This window comes from Dama dama, chromosome 9 (genome assembly GCF_033118175.1).
Source record: "Dama dama isolate Ldn47 chromosome 9, ASM3311817v1, whole genome shotgun sequence".
NCBI classification, from domain to species: Eukaryota; Metazoa; Chordata; class Mammalia; order Artiodactyla; family Cervidae; genus Dama; species Dama dama.
Window position 1 is genome coordinate 55756681 of NC_083689.1, and position 14572 is coordinate 55771252.

At 45.6% G+C, this 14572-nt stretch overlaps 1 protein-coding gene across 6 annotated transcripts in view; it reads left to right on the top strand.

The window, feature by feature from the left end:
• Positions 1 to 14572, top strand: part of LOC133062507 (uncharacterized) — a 267806-nt gene that overhangs the window by 88524 nt on the left and 164710 nt on the right. Inside the window, exon 6 of one of the 6 annotated variants that reach the window (XR_009694181.1) lies at positions 9755 to 10249. The exons of the other annotated variants lie outside the window; for them this stretch is intronic. The gene's annotated coding sequence lies outside the window, so the exon portion shown is untranslated. Of the gene's footprint in view, positions 1 to 9754; positions 10250 to 14572 lie in introns of those variants that run through there. 6 annotated transcript variants of the gene reach the window in all.

The following is a 14572-nucleotide window of genomic DNA, read 5'->3' on the forward strand; positions in this document are numbered from 1 at the left end:
GACTAAAGGTGCTGCCTGAGGAGGCATCCTTAGCTGCCTGGCAGAGAGGTCCTGAGTTCACTCTCACCCCTGGGGAGTGAGGGGACCAGTAAGGAGAGATGACTGATATGCATTAACATGCAGTGTCCAGAATCCTCCGTAGACTCCAGCTACATGGAGTCCCCGAGCCTTGGGATGCTGGCAGTAGAAGCAGAGTGTCTTCTCACCCAGCCTTTGCAACTGTGCGAGGCTGAGGTGTGTGCCCCATGAATGTATCAGAACTAATGTCTCAAAGTGTTGGCTTCTATGGGAACTTCTTGAGAGAAGTTTCTCATTTGTTCACATAAATTATAAATTAAAAAAATATTTGTGGATATGAATGAATGTTTATAAAATTGTCAGGCACTCCAAGATGAGGAGTGTTTTTCAGCCCTATTTTCCCTGTGAGGTCATCATGTAGAGTAACACAGACTTGAACTTTTTTCCAGGTCTGTGCTTTGGTTACTGTATTATTCTGCCTTGCTTTGGGGCCTGGGGGTTCCTCTGACCCTGTTAGAGAGTCTATGGTAAAGGCTGATAATTAGAGCAGAAGAAATTACAATACTGAAGGAACCGAGTGTAAAATAGCCAGCAGCCCACGTCTGTTTTTGTCTGCATAGAGTAGACTGCTGCAGGGCATAGTCGGCTCTCTAGAACTATTCATTGAGTGAAAAATAGACCAGAAAGAGTTATTTTTGAAGAGAGGAGAGAAACCTGACAGTATTTCAAAACGTGAATCAGCACTTCGTATATAAGTTTTAAAATACTTTACTTAACTCCCCTCCGCCCCTTACTGCTAGAGGAAATACCCTGCTTTTTCTAGCAGGATTTTTGTTTGTTTGTTATTAGAAATAAAAAAAAATACTATGTGGCCCATTTCTCAGGCTACTTTATTTTAAAATTCCCAGAATCCTCTTGAAGCAGTTTGAAAATTAGAGTATGTGCTAACAAGAGCAGCCGAGGAAGAAGGTTTTGGCTTGGGTATTGTCTAACCAGGTGGGTTGGGATCCTTGAACTTCAAGAAACTTTTGTGTTTCCAGCTGTACCAGGGGGATTAGTAGCTTAGTCTTACCTCATGGGAGCAACTTTTATTGTTACCTCTTTTAGGACTGAAACTGTAATGTTAGGGTTTTTTACATAGCACCATCTGCTTCAGGTGCTCAATATGTTTAGTTTTCTCCCCGTTGTGACCCCCCTCTTCCAAATAAGTTCTCTATCTGGAAGAGTGAATTCACTTTGAACATAGCCACAGATGCGCTTGGTAATATGTAAAATTCAGTCAGTTTGTTTTCAGTCAGTTCTGCTGTCACTGACTGTCTAACACAGGCAAGGTGGCATGCCAGACGGGTGTGATGGGAACAGAGTTAACCAAAAGGTGGTCCCTGCCTTAAGGGACCCAGTTGGGGCGTATAAGGCAAAAGCATGCAAGAGTATAGTTGCTATAGGAAATTAAAAAATTTAATAAGAAGCAAAAGGGAGAATACGCAGCCCATGATGAATTTCCAAATGAAGGCCACAGATGTTAAGAACTAGAGGAAGTCCGAGTTCTGTTTGATAAGGTTCCTCCTTGAGACGCAGCAGAGTCCAGAGTGAATGTTCACAGTGCAGTTAGAAGGGACACTTTGAAGGGGAACAAAGCTGCTTGTGTGGGAGCCAGGGGGAATGCTGGCCTCCTCAGCGTGGTCCGGAAATTCATTCTGTAACAAAGAACTGTAATTCCAAGTCAATGACACCTTCTAAATCCTCTCAGACTATGCCCAAAATTACAGAGAAGAAACGGCGAGTCAATTCTGTTCAGCCAGAACTGGATAGCTGTGTACTTTGCTCAAATGCCTGGGATCTAATGGCAATGGGACAGCAGCCAGAAGATAAAGCAAGTCAATACAGGACTGGGAGGACTCTGATGCTGGAGCAGATAATGAGGAAGGGGCCAGGATTTGAAAGCATGACCTCTAAGTCTTCCTGTGTAATGAACAGAATATAATGGAGGGCTGAGATCTGAGACCCAGGTGCACCTGTGTTTGGAGCTGCCCAGCCAGTGGCCTGGCTGCATCCCTGGAGAACTTGGGTGAGCTCTATGGGAACCTGACATCCTCAGACTACCTTTACTGCTTGTTGAAGAGAACAGAAGACCAGAAGTTTTCTCTAAAGGCGATAAGTGTGTGACTTCGTGGCTAAGAACTTGAATATTGGCATCAAGACCTGTCTCCCCCTCTTACTGGCTGTGTGTGGCTGAGCAAGTCACTTACCCTTTCTGAGCTTCAGATTCATCATCTGTAAGATGAAAGGAAAAAATGATAATCATTACCTTGTAACTATGAAGACTAAGTAAGATAAGGGATTAAAAAACCTGTATAGGTGTTATGGCCTGTATGAGAACATGATAAATCCTACCTTTATTTTTAGTAAAGGAGTTGATCTTGAAATGCCTGTTATAAATTGCTTTTTCATTCTTTAGGTTCTGGACCTGGATTAGAGGCAAAGTGGATATTATTCCATTCTTCCCCTTAGTTTTCCATTTGTAGCTTTTGAGACGACAAAGAAATAATTCAAGCAGTGGATTGAGGATGGTGGGTTGAGGACAGGAAAGAGATTTAGAGAAGGGTTCCTGCTTCATGGCCTCAAAACCCAAACTTACTTAAAGTTAAAAGGAAGATCTCTGGAGGCATTGACTGCTGAGAGTATTGTTATTTCTCTCCTCATAGAGAATCCGAGATACCTTAGAGCCGTGCTTCTTAAACTGCATACAAGTCACCTGAGATTCTGCATTTCTAACTAGCTCCCAGGTGATGCTCCTGGTCCTCAAACCACCTTTAAAGTAGCAAAGACCTGAAAGGCCTTGGCTCACTGAGTCCAGGATGATTGAACCTCTTTATTACCTCCCTGAAAACGCTCTTCCAGCTTTGCTTGCATATCTCCAGTGAAGATAAGCTCCCCCCACTTGCCAGACAGCCCTTCCTGTTTCCAGATGGCAGGACATGATAGAAGTCTGTGTCTTTTTTTTTTCTTTTTTTAAAGAAAGCTTAATTTTTCTAAGCAGTGATTCTCAACTTAGACTGTGTGTTTGCATGCTTCTGTGTTTTTGTTTTTTATTGAAATATAGTTGATTTACAATGTAGTGTTAGTTTCTGGTATATAGCAAAGTGATTCAGTTATACATACTTATGGTTTTTCATATTCTTTTCCATTATGGTTTATTCAGTTCAGTTCAGTCTCTTAGTCGTGTCCGACTCTTTGTGACCCCATGAATCGCAGCACGCCAGGCCTCCCTGTTCGTCACCAGCTCCCGGAGTTTACGCAGACTCATGTCCATCGAGTTGGTGATGCCATCCAGCCATCTCATCTTCTGTCATCCCCTTCTTCTCCTGCCCCCAATCCCTCCCAGCATCAGGGTCTTTTCCAATGAGTCAACTCTTCACATGAGGTGGCCAAAGTACTGGAGATTCAGCTTCAGCATCAGTCCTTCCGATGAACACCCAGGACTGATCTCCTTTAGGATGGACTGGTTGGATCTCCTTATTGTTTATTAGAGGATAATTGCTTTACAATTTGTGTTGGTTTCTGCCATATATCAACATGAATCGTATGACTACTAAACACGTGAAAAGATGCTCACCATCGCTCATTAGAGAAATGCAGAATATTTTTGTTTTTTAAGGAACCTCCATACTGTTTTCTGTAGTGGCTGTACCAGTTTACATTCCCACTAACAGTGTAGGAGGAGGAATGTGTATCTTTTACTGAGCTGATGCTTGCCTCCTTATAATAGCATCCATTGGGGCTTCACAGGTGGCACTAGTGGTAAAGAACCCGTCTGTCAATGCAGGAGATGTAAGAGATGTGGGTTTGATCCCAGAATCGGGACAATCCCCTGGAGGAGGGCATGGCAACCCACTCCAGTATTCTTACCTGGAAAATTACATGGACAGAGGAGCCTGGAGGGCTACAGTCCATGGGTTGCAAAGAGTTCCGCATGACTGAAGTGACTTTGCATGCACACGTGCTCCTATCTCATTATTGTGGCAGGAGTGGGTGTGGGGACATCACACAGGTAATGCCTAATCCTGGTGAGGATTTAGCTTGGTTTTGGTCTTCTATAGAGGAAGTCCATGGATGGGCTTCTATGGAAGTTAGGGGTGGGGAGGCAGCAACCCCCTGAAATATTTACAGAGTTTTGTTAGCATGTACATTTTCCTGGAGAAAGTTTCCATAGCTTTCAGTAGTTTTTCAAGTGTGTCTATTCCCTCTAGAAGATTAAGGAGCATTGGCTTCCTACTTCATGGAATGCTGTGTCCCTCACACATCTTCTGTTTGGAAGGCTAGACCCAAATCTCTGTATCTCTTGTCTGTGTGTCTCTCTTTTTAAAATGTTTTTTCTGTAATTCTTTGTGTAACATGGTTTGAGGCACCCAATTCATCCTGCCAAATTTTCCTAGTTTGCCTGTGTCCCTCTAAGGTTGGCCCCCCCAATATCATGCACAAGCTAAGCTCCAGGAGTCATCTGACCAGCCAGAAGGCTAAGACATATCCCCTTGATTTGACCTGAGTCTTATTTCATTTCTTCTTTAAAGTATGTCTCCTTTGGAAACCTCAGTGTACTTGACAGTGCAGTCTATTTGGAATGTTTATGTTGCAGATTTTAAAAAAGAAAATTCACTATTTAGAGTTTGTTGATAAATGTAACAGAGGTGGGCTGGGGGTTGGCCCTGCTTTCAGGTGAAGTTTGATCTAGCAGTTCAGACACATTCACCAAGGTCCCAGCTTCTTGTTTTCCCTCTGCGTCGTCAAAACAGTTCCCAGTCATTTACACATGTACTGCATTGAGCGCCATTTCCCACCATCCTGAATGCTTTGTATTGTTTTTGGACCACATATGCCAGACCTGATATTTATTGCTTTGACATGTCTTGTTAGCCCATAACCCAGATGATACCATCTCTCCTATAAGCCTCCCTGTTCAGCTTAGGGTCATCTTCAGACCTGATCGGCATGCCAACTGATTAATGATGTTGAACCAGATAGGTTCAAGAACAGAGCCACAGTTTGCTTCCTGGACACACCTGCCGACTGGTGTCATGTACCCTTTGGACTTGAGTGAACAATTCTCAGAGTGTATTCTGAAGGATCCTAGACTGCAGGATGATTCCTCAAAAATGGAACCCTATAATCAAATACATGGGGATCAGGCTGCAGACCATGACCCATTCTTGAAGACTCATGATGCTTATGAGTACATTAAAAAAAATCTAATAAAAGGAATTGTTAAACATAGTTTTCTAAATATTTTTGACTGTAAGTTCTCCTCCCCTGCCCTGCTAATAATGATACACCTAATAATGATCTGTAAACAGATATTCTAGAGAGCACAGTCTGAGGGAGAAAGGGCTAATGTAGATGTTAAACCAGTTATCAATTGTTTAATTGTCTTATCACCTGGCCCACGTTCTTCTGTTTTTACCCACAAGGGTAAGATGAGAGATAATGTAAAATGCCTTGCTGAAAACCAGTTTATCTTGCCAGTCTTTCACCCATTCAGAAAGGAAATTATTTAAAACCTGGGGCTGCTTTCATCCTCAGTCTGCCCAGTGAAGCTTGAGTGCCCAATAGATGGGTGTTTTCTCAGGTGTTAAGGGCAGAAGGCAGACATATGAGGAGACTCTTAGGGAAACCCAGAACCAGGGCATGCTTGTCATCATTTGCAATAGTAATCGTCAAGGAAATATTATAATAATGATAACTCAGTTACTGAATGTTTACTTTATGCCAGGCACATCACTCAAGGCTTCATATGTAGTATCTCCAGGAACTGTAGGAGTTGGGCAATATGGTGCTCCTTATTTTATGAATGGGGAGCTGGAAGCATCAAGAGCTTGGAAAAGTTACTCACAGGGACACAGCTAATGAGAAAAGGAGCCAGGTGTCAGACCCAAGTTTGACTAACCCTAAAGCCCGTATGTGCCTCAGTTCACTGTATTTTTTTTTTTCTTCTTATAATCGCCTAGTCATTAGGCATCTATTAGATGTTGACTTTGGGTATGGCTCGTTTTTTGGTGAAATTGAGGACACCAATAGAACAGCAGTCCTTGCCTTAAGGTACTGACACTTTATCTGGGGGGACTTTTGTTGTTGAGTGAAGACAGTGCTTGTTAGCAAGCAGAAAGAAGGGAATGTATGAAACACGAAAGCCAAATACCACACAAGTGGCATCTCCACAGTTTGCTTTCAGAGACCGCCTTGTCTGTGCATGTCTCCCTCCCGTTCTTCTGCTCCAGCTCTCTCACAAATTCCCTCCTTGGTCTCTGTCGCTCCCTCATCCCCTTGGCCTCTGCGTGTCCCCAGGGAAACCTCTGTCAGTGATGAACAGCTGACACCCACAGCACTCGGAGGTGACCTAGTTTGAGTGAAATGCTGGCTTTTCAGTTACATCTTCAATAGGCTGAACTGGCAGCTTGTCAGTGGGCTTATGTCACCTCATGACTGTGTCAGTTCCCTTCTTGCCTGGCTTCCTGTTAGTAAGTATCCTCAGGATGCTTTTGGAAGCCAGAAGGTGTAAGAGGCCTGGTAAGGGAGCCAGAAAGAAAGGGAGAGAAAAGCAGAGAAGACCTGCCCTTTCCTGGAAAAAAAAAATTTGTACACTAGGGGGAAAAAAAATCTCATTAGAATGGAGGGAGGGAAACTTTCTGAAGGTGTCTCCCTGCAGAACAATTCTGCTTTAAGAAGGACATTAAAATTTTTTTATTTTTTTTTTGACCCACTCTGACCTCCTTTATCCCCCCACCTGCCCTCCCTTCCTGTTTGGCACTTTTAAAATGGTATTACTTCTCTTCCACAATAGTGACCTGCTGGGAGTAATAGCAGAGACATTTCCTCTCCTGTGGTTCCAGTTGTCTTTTTAATAATGATCTGCTCCTCACCCCCTACCCGTCTGCTGCCTTTCAGAAACATGTTCCCAGGGGCATGGGTGGAAAAGCTTCAGAGGTGTGCTTGTGTGACCCAAAGCCTAGCTGTGTTTGAGGCTTGATTTCCCCCCACCTCTGGGGCTGCAGCAGCCTGAACCCCACCCCCCACCCCCCGCCCTTTGCAAGGTGAACTGCAGCCTTAAGTTTGGATGGTATAGACTTGGAGGTTTGGCTCTTACATTTGAGGGTAATAGTAATTGTGCGAGCTCATTCCCAGGAAGATTCCTCTAGGGATTCGAGGTGCTTCTAGCTTGGTGAAGTTGGGGTAAATTTCAAACAGCATTGAGGGTGCTTGTCTGCCCAGTCTTGCCTGAAGCACGTCATCCTGGGCAGTTCCATCGTCCTCTCCAAGGACTGCCTTTTTAGAGGGCAAAGTTCATGTTCACAGGAATCAGAACAGATGAGCCAGTTGGAGTTTTCTGTAGGTCACTTTCTCCAGAACCATGGGCTCATAATCTTGAAGTCTTGTCTTAAATTTTTCCACCAAAATACCGTTACTCTTGGTGAAGGCTTATCTCCCAGAGTTGAAAGCCTAAGGTGGCAGTACCTCTTCTCCTGCAGCTCTTCCTTCCTTTCATTAATGAGTTCACTCAGTCCACCCAGTTGTTTGTACATCTAGTAAACGTTTGACTGTTTCACTGCTGGCTGCAAGGTGAACAAAACAGAAAGGTTCCTGTCCTCATGAGCTTTATGGGGCAATGAGGAAAACAGTGTCCAGCTGTAGAAGGCGACCATGTGGCCGCCCACCGGGAACCCTGCTGTGGAGAGGATGACCGTGGTGCTGGGATGGAAAAGCAGAGGAGACCTGGGCAGGGTCATCAGGCAAGGTTCATGGTGAAACCTGAGCCAGGGGGTCAGCTGGCTGGAGACCTGGCAAGGTCTGTGGAACAATCCCAGCAGAGGGTCACTATGTGTGAAAGTTCCTTGTTGGAAATCAACTTGGCACCTACCAGAAACTGAGAAGAAGCCAACGTGGAGAGGGGGGAGGTGGAGAAGAGGTTGGAGCGGTGGGTGAGCAAGGCCTGGGTGTTGAAGTCCTATATGTTATCTTAAAAACACAAAAACCCAGAACTCATGAGATGTGCAACTCATTCCATGACATTGCTTTCTGTTTCTGTAAAGTGGTTTGAAGAAAGACCGTGTAGTATGTAGTGGTTAGCAGTGGACTTGAGATATATGCCCATGTCTGAACCCCACTGCTGCTGCTTGCTGTCTTTATAACTTCAGGCAGCTCATTTAACCTTTCTGGGCCTTAGTTTCCACATCATAAAATGGGGGCAACTCATAGTACCCACTTTGTGGGACCAATTTGAAGATTAAACGAACTGACATATGTACCTGAGACATAGAAAGTACTCCATATATGTTGTTGTTTAGTTGCTAAGTCATGCCCAACTCTTTTGTGACCCCATGGACTGTAGCCCACCAGGCTCCTCTGTCCATGGGATTCTTCAGGCAAGAACACTGGACTGGGTTGCCATGCCCTCCTCCAGGGTGTCTTCCCGACCCAGGGATTGAACACACATCTTCTGCGTTGGCAGGTGAATTCTTTACCACTGAGCCATCAGGGAAGCCTGTTTTAAAAAAGCTGAAGAGTATTAGATTGACTGTCCAGGAGGGTGTCCCTTCTTGTCCTGTGGCTTTGTGCAGTCCTTGGCATAAGGACGTACCCTCAGACGTACACATCCAGTTTTGAGATGGACAGTCCCAAGGCAGACTGGGCTGGTACGGTGTCCTTGGCCTGAGGCAGCTTCAGGGTAATGCCTGTTCTCTCCTTAGGCGGTGCTTGGATGTCTCCCTGTTGCTCTGGGCATCCAGGTCCAGGTCTTCCAGGGCAGTGTGGGCTCCATCAACCTGGAGCCTTTTGTTTCTTGCCTTCCTCAGATGGAGGGGTCTCTTGGTTGAAGCGCTCATTGCGATTCTGTTTGGGGATTGGAGGTTCACTTCAGCTCGGCAAACATTTGTTGGTCATTGGAAGTGTTAAGCAGAGGTGCTAGGTGCTGGGGAATGCTGGGGATCCAGCCCACTCCCTACCTGGAGGAAGGTAATACCTAGTTGGGGAGTCGGGCTCATGGACCTGTAATTCCAGTTTAAACTAGTTAAATGGGAGCCTGTGGGACCAGAGGAAGGGTCTTTGGCTCCAGCTGTGGCTTTCCAGAGCACATCCTAGAGGAAGTGCCCAGTGAGTCCTCAAGAGTGATAAGAGTTAGGCAGAGATGAGATGGGAAAGGCTTCCCGGGAGGTAGAAAGAGATAGCAAAATCCCGGGGTGGGGGGGAAGTGGGGAGGGGGAGGGGAAGCTGCAAACATTTTGATAAGATGAAGGAGGAAAGGACAGCATGGAGGCTAAAGCTGCAGAACAAAATGAAGCTTGTGTGCTTTCCTAGGGACTGTGGGATGGAGCCTGCAGGCCATGGGGCCCTGGAGGATCCCAGGAAGGGGCTTCTGTGCTCTGAGCATTATAGTCAGACCTTTCTGATGGCAGAGTGTAGGGTAGATGTGGGGAGGGGAGGGGCATCAGTATGCGTAGCCAGGAAGACTGCAGGAGGCAGTGGCTCTAGTCCAGTTGAGAGGTAATGAGGACAAAGTTAGGCCTCTGGTCGCTGGTGTGTGGGGGGTGAACTAGACGGAAGTCAGGAGATACGGGCAGGCTTTGGTGGAGAAAGGCTCCGTGGGGGACAGATCCCACAGAAGGTGGCTTTCAAGGATGTTGGGACATAGGACAAAGATCCTGTTCATGGACGCGGGCACTGATTCTGCTTCCTGCTTCCCCCCCAGGGTGATGATGTCTCCTGAATGCTGAGTTCTGTTCAAGGACCAGAAGATCCCCATGTGGGCAAACACTTCCCTAAACAGAAACACAAAGAGTTTTGAGTTAAATTCTCAGTTGGCGATGTGTGTGTGTATAAAATAGAAAAGACAGTAATGTACAAAGATTCAGTCTTCTCAACCCTCATAGGACCCTTAGGTGAAGAGTGTCATCATGTCAGGTGTTAGGCTTGTGAAAATCCTGGGCCTAGGAGTGGCAAGGAGGGATAAGGAATGAGAAAACGTATGCAGCATCTATGCCTCCTCTGTGTACCCACGTGGCCCCAGCAAGTTTTACAACTGTGACTGACTGAATACATGATGAATTTGTAGCAGGTATCTGTGTGCTGTCTCTCCTAAGTGAGTCTGTAACCCCCAACAAGCCTGCTCTTTCATACTCTCCCAATTCCTGCAGGTCATCTGTTCAAGGGAGCGGTTCTCCTGAATCCTGTCACAGTTTTGTAGTACTCTGTGCAGTGTGTATCATTTACAACATGCTGGGTTATCTGATTATTGTCTTCATTTCTGTTCACAGTCTCATGAGGAAGGTGTTGGCCACCATTCATGGCAACTGGAACTGTGTTTCCAAGAGGTTAAATAACGCGCCCAGATGGGGAGGGAGGTGGGAATCAAACCTGCATTATTGGACTGTTTTTTCCACCATGTTGAGTTGCAGTTACTGAAATGGACACCAGTAGCGTACAGTTTCTGTTTGGAGTCTTCCTGGGAAGGGATGAACAAGTGAAAAACAGCCCTGTAGTTAAATCCACAGAGCTTCCAAAACTTCTGTCCTGCATATCTGCCCCTCTTGCCACCCGTGAAGGCCATTCTGCTTGTCCCACCCTGGCAAGACTTTAAAGCTGATCCCTCAGCTGAAATGACCAGATGGAGTGAGCAGTATGTTATTATTATTTAATAAAGCATGTGTTGTTCCCTATTTGGCACTGCGGCCAAGTCACTGTTCTAGCAGGTGGTGGGTAACTGGACCCAAGCCCCCTGATTCTGGCTCGGGAACTCCCTGGTCCAGCCTTTGATAACAGAACAAGAGGAGAAAACAGTGACACAGGACACTTCCTGTCCCAAAGGGGATGTGATACAGGACACCTGAAACAACAGGCAGAAGAAAAGCTTCTCTAGAGCTGCTTGAGGAGAGCCAGCCCCAGCCTGCCCTCCGCAGGTCATCTAAGATCTGGTGAGGTGGGGGCTTGGGCCAGCTCACTCAGTGGAGTGCCGCATGTGCTCTGTGGGCTAGGCACAGGTTTTACCACGGATATCCCAGCTTCTGCCCTCGTGAGGGGTGCGATTCCATGATGGGCAGCAGCAAGCAACCAGACAATAAAAATTAGTATGATGAGATTTAATTTTTTATTCAGAAAGGAGAGGGCTCATGGGAACCCAGAAGGAGGGTTCCTAAATTATCCTGGAGAAATCAGGGAAGTCTTCCAGGAGAAAGAGGAGTCTAGGCTGGGAGTTGAAGGGTGAATAGGAGTTTGACCATGCAGAGTTGCACAGGCTCTAATGATCATCGGTGGAAAAGAAAACAAGAAAGATGGTTTTAATAATTATAGTAAAAATAGAAAATTAAAACTTCATTGCTGGTCTTTCTCCCTCTACCACTTCTGTAACTCACTATTATTAGAGGTATAATCCACGTAGCATGAGGGGGCAGGCAGAAAGGGTTTATGTTTGAATGATTGTTTCTGGGCTAGATATATGCAAATGAGAAGACTTTTACTCTATAAGGTAAAATGTCTGGAAGCCTGAGTCCTAGATTAGTCGCCCAACATTGTTTTGGTTTCTTTGAGCTGGCGTGTATCCAACCAGTAATTCAGTTCAGGGCCCTGAAATTTACCTTTTTGAAACTATCACAAGTCCAGGTGAGTCATTTGCAGTGGAAATGTAAAAAAGTCTGAGAGTTTGGATATTTCAGTCAAAATCTCAACCGTGCCAGGGGCTATGCATATGATCTTGGGCAAATCATATCACTTCAACCAAAAATGAGAAATTGAACTCTTTTTATTTGCTTATTTATCCATCAGTTTATTCTCCCCTGCCCCTCCCCCCTTTTACTTTGAAAAACCTACAGAAAAATTGCATGGAGAGAACAAATGCAATGTGTGAGTGTCTGTAGACATACACAAATATATTTATTTTTGCTGAACTTTTGAAAGTATGGCACTTCCCTCCTAAAGTATTTGTCTTTTCCTAGTTTAGAATGGTGAAGTTATCAAATTATCAGGAACTTTTATATTGATGCAATACTTTTGTCTGATGTTCAGCCTGTGTTAGAAGTGCCATTATGGTCTCAACTATGTCCTTTATGATTATAAGCTCTGTTTCTGATTCAGTCTAATTAAGGACAAATGGTATTCAATAGTCATGTCTCTCTGATGTCCTCTGATCAAGAATGTGGTTCCCCAGTCTTGTTTCTTTGCCAAGTGGATGTTTTGGAGGTGTTCACAACAGGCATTTTGCAAAACCCACAACATATTTACTCAGCAGTTCTCACTGATTGGACAGCTCCTATGTGCCAGGCACTGTGCTGGTGGTAGGAAAACATCACTGTCAGGGCCAGTGTGATGTTTTTCCTTTTGGAGCTTGTCTAGTGGAAGAGCCTAACGAGAAATAAGCAAATTGTGGAAAAGTGAAAAGTGCTGGGAGGGACTGGAGAGAATTCCTGGTTGGACACACATCTGAAAAAGAAAGAAAATAGGCTTGAGATGAGACTGAGTGGGAAGAGTGTTACTTCTGATGATGTGACTAATATAGAAGGCCTGTCTCTTAGGTGGTAATATTTAAGTTGAGATCCAAGCAAAGAGAAAGTGCCAAGGAAAGAGAAAGGGAGCAGGTGGTTATTGCATTCCTGGCAGAGGGAATAGCATGTGCAAAGGCCAGGAGGCTGGGGCATGTTTGACCTGGTTGAGGAACTGAGCAAAAGGGCATTTTGATTGCAGAATGGTGGGTAGGGAGCAGTGGGGATGAGGTGAGCTTGATGCCGTGGATAAGGGCCAGATCAAGGAGTGGCTTTTCAGTCTCATTTTAGATGCAGTGGGAGCCATTGGAAAGTTGAAAACTGGGGCACCTCATGAGCTGAGGCATGTTTTATAAAGATCGCTGGCTGCTATTTGAAGCACCTCTGAAGGTAGTTGCCAGGTTGAAATGAAGTCTCTTCCGCAAATTGAAAATGATTGTACATTGAAGGTATTGTTTGCAAGAATCAGAGGTACCACAAAAGATGATTTTTAAAATTCTGAGTTATTTTTGTATTTGAAATTAGACTTGAGTAATTTCTGACTCCGCCTTCCAGAGAGCTTGGTGGGGACATGTCTTATATCCTCATCTTGTGTTTGGTTTGTCACTGATGGGAGCTGACATTCTTACACTCTAGAAATGACCCAGTGGTTCCATTGCCTCCCAGGCAGCTTGTACCTTGGTGGGGGGGCTGGTGTCTCTGGGGAATCCTGCCCCTGTTGACCATGGAGCTCTCTCCCACCTGTTCTTATTCCAGCTTCTTCCCAGAGCCCACTCAGCTTTGCCTCAGCTCCTTCCAGTGGACCACACTGGAACCAAACCAGAGCTTATTAAGGGGAAACAGGACAGGAGGCACAGTGATGTAACTGCCTCTTGGGCACCGGCTGTTCCCTCTGCTGGAATGCTTTTCCTGCCCCACTCTCTTGAGCAGCTGCTGCCCAGGAAATCCTTCCTCCCCTGACCACCCTCACTATGCCTGATCATTTTATTACATGCATGTACGGGGTGATCTCTTGTCTTCAGAGTACATGGTTCTGTTTTGAATAATGCATGCATGAATGTATGTGATTACTGTTTGTCTCCCCTACTTGGCTGTAAACTCTGTGAGGGGCGGGAACATGTCTGCGGTTGCTCATCACATCACCCCATTGTACTCCCCTACTTAACCCTTTGGTGGCTGGGTTCTCCAGAGCACCGCTAGATACAGATGGAAGCTTGGGAAGTGTGTGCATGTGGGTGGCTCCTGAAGCTGGAGGGCATGGCTCTTTCTCCCAGGGGCCTGAACTAGTCAGTTGTTGACAAATCCTCTCCAGACTTCAGAGAATGCAGTAAGATGGAAATGAGAGAGGGTAGGAATTCTAAGTATTAGAGAGTGTTGGGAGATACCGGGCATGTCCTTTCCTTCTTAACCCCAGGAACTCAGGACCCCTGAAATAATAGTCACCCTTTTACTTTCAGAGCAGGTCACCAGGCACCTCCCTCTTTGTTCCCCTGATCTCTCTCCCGCCTCTCCCCTTTTACATCTTGGCCCCTGTCCCCATGTTGGGATTTTCTAGAGAGGAACCGGGGTGTGTTTCATTTTTCTGTTCTATGCGAAGTCTCCATGAGGGAGAGGGTACTGTGCAATCAGAAGTGTTTTCCCTTCTTAGCTCCTTCATGAGGACGCTGCTCTGAAAGAATGTCCCATTTTATTGAAGGCCCGAGCCAGCCTCAGCAGGATCCCTTATTTCTCTTGGATTGTATTTTTTCCCCAGTGGGAATAGATACACTGGTTCTGGGCAGATATACTTCCGTCTCCTCTCTTCCCTGGGATGTCTGCTGGACAGCCTTTGAATGGAAACTTAGAATCCATGTGGCAGTGGGTGGAGAGCGGGTAGCAGCAAGATGGAGGAGGGACTCTTCTTGGGTGATTCCAGATAGGAATGCAAGCATGTAGCAAGCAACCTTGCTCCTCGACCTCCCGACAAGATTAAAATATTAACAGTCAGAGGTCAGAGGCTCAAATGTCTATGAAGATGAGGCAGTCGGGGAGCTCTC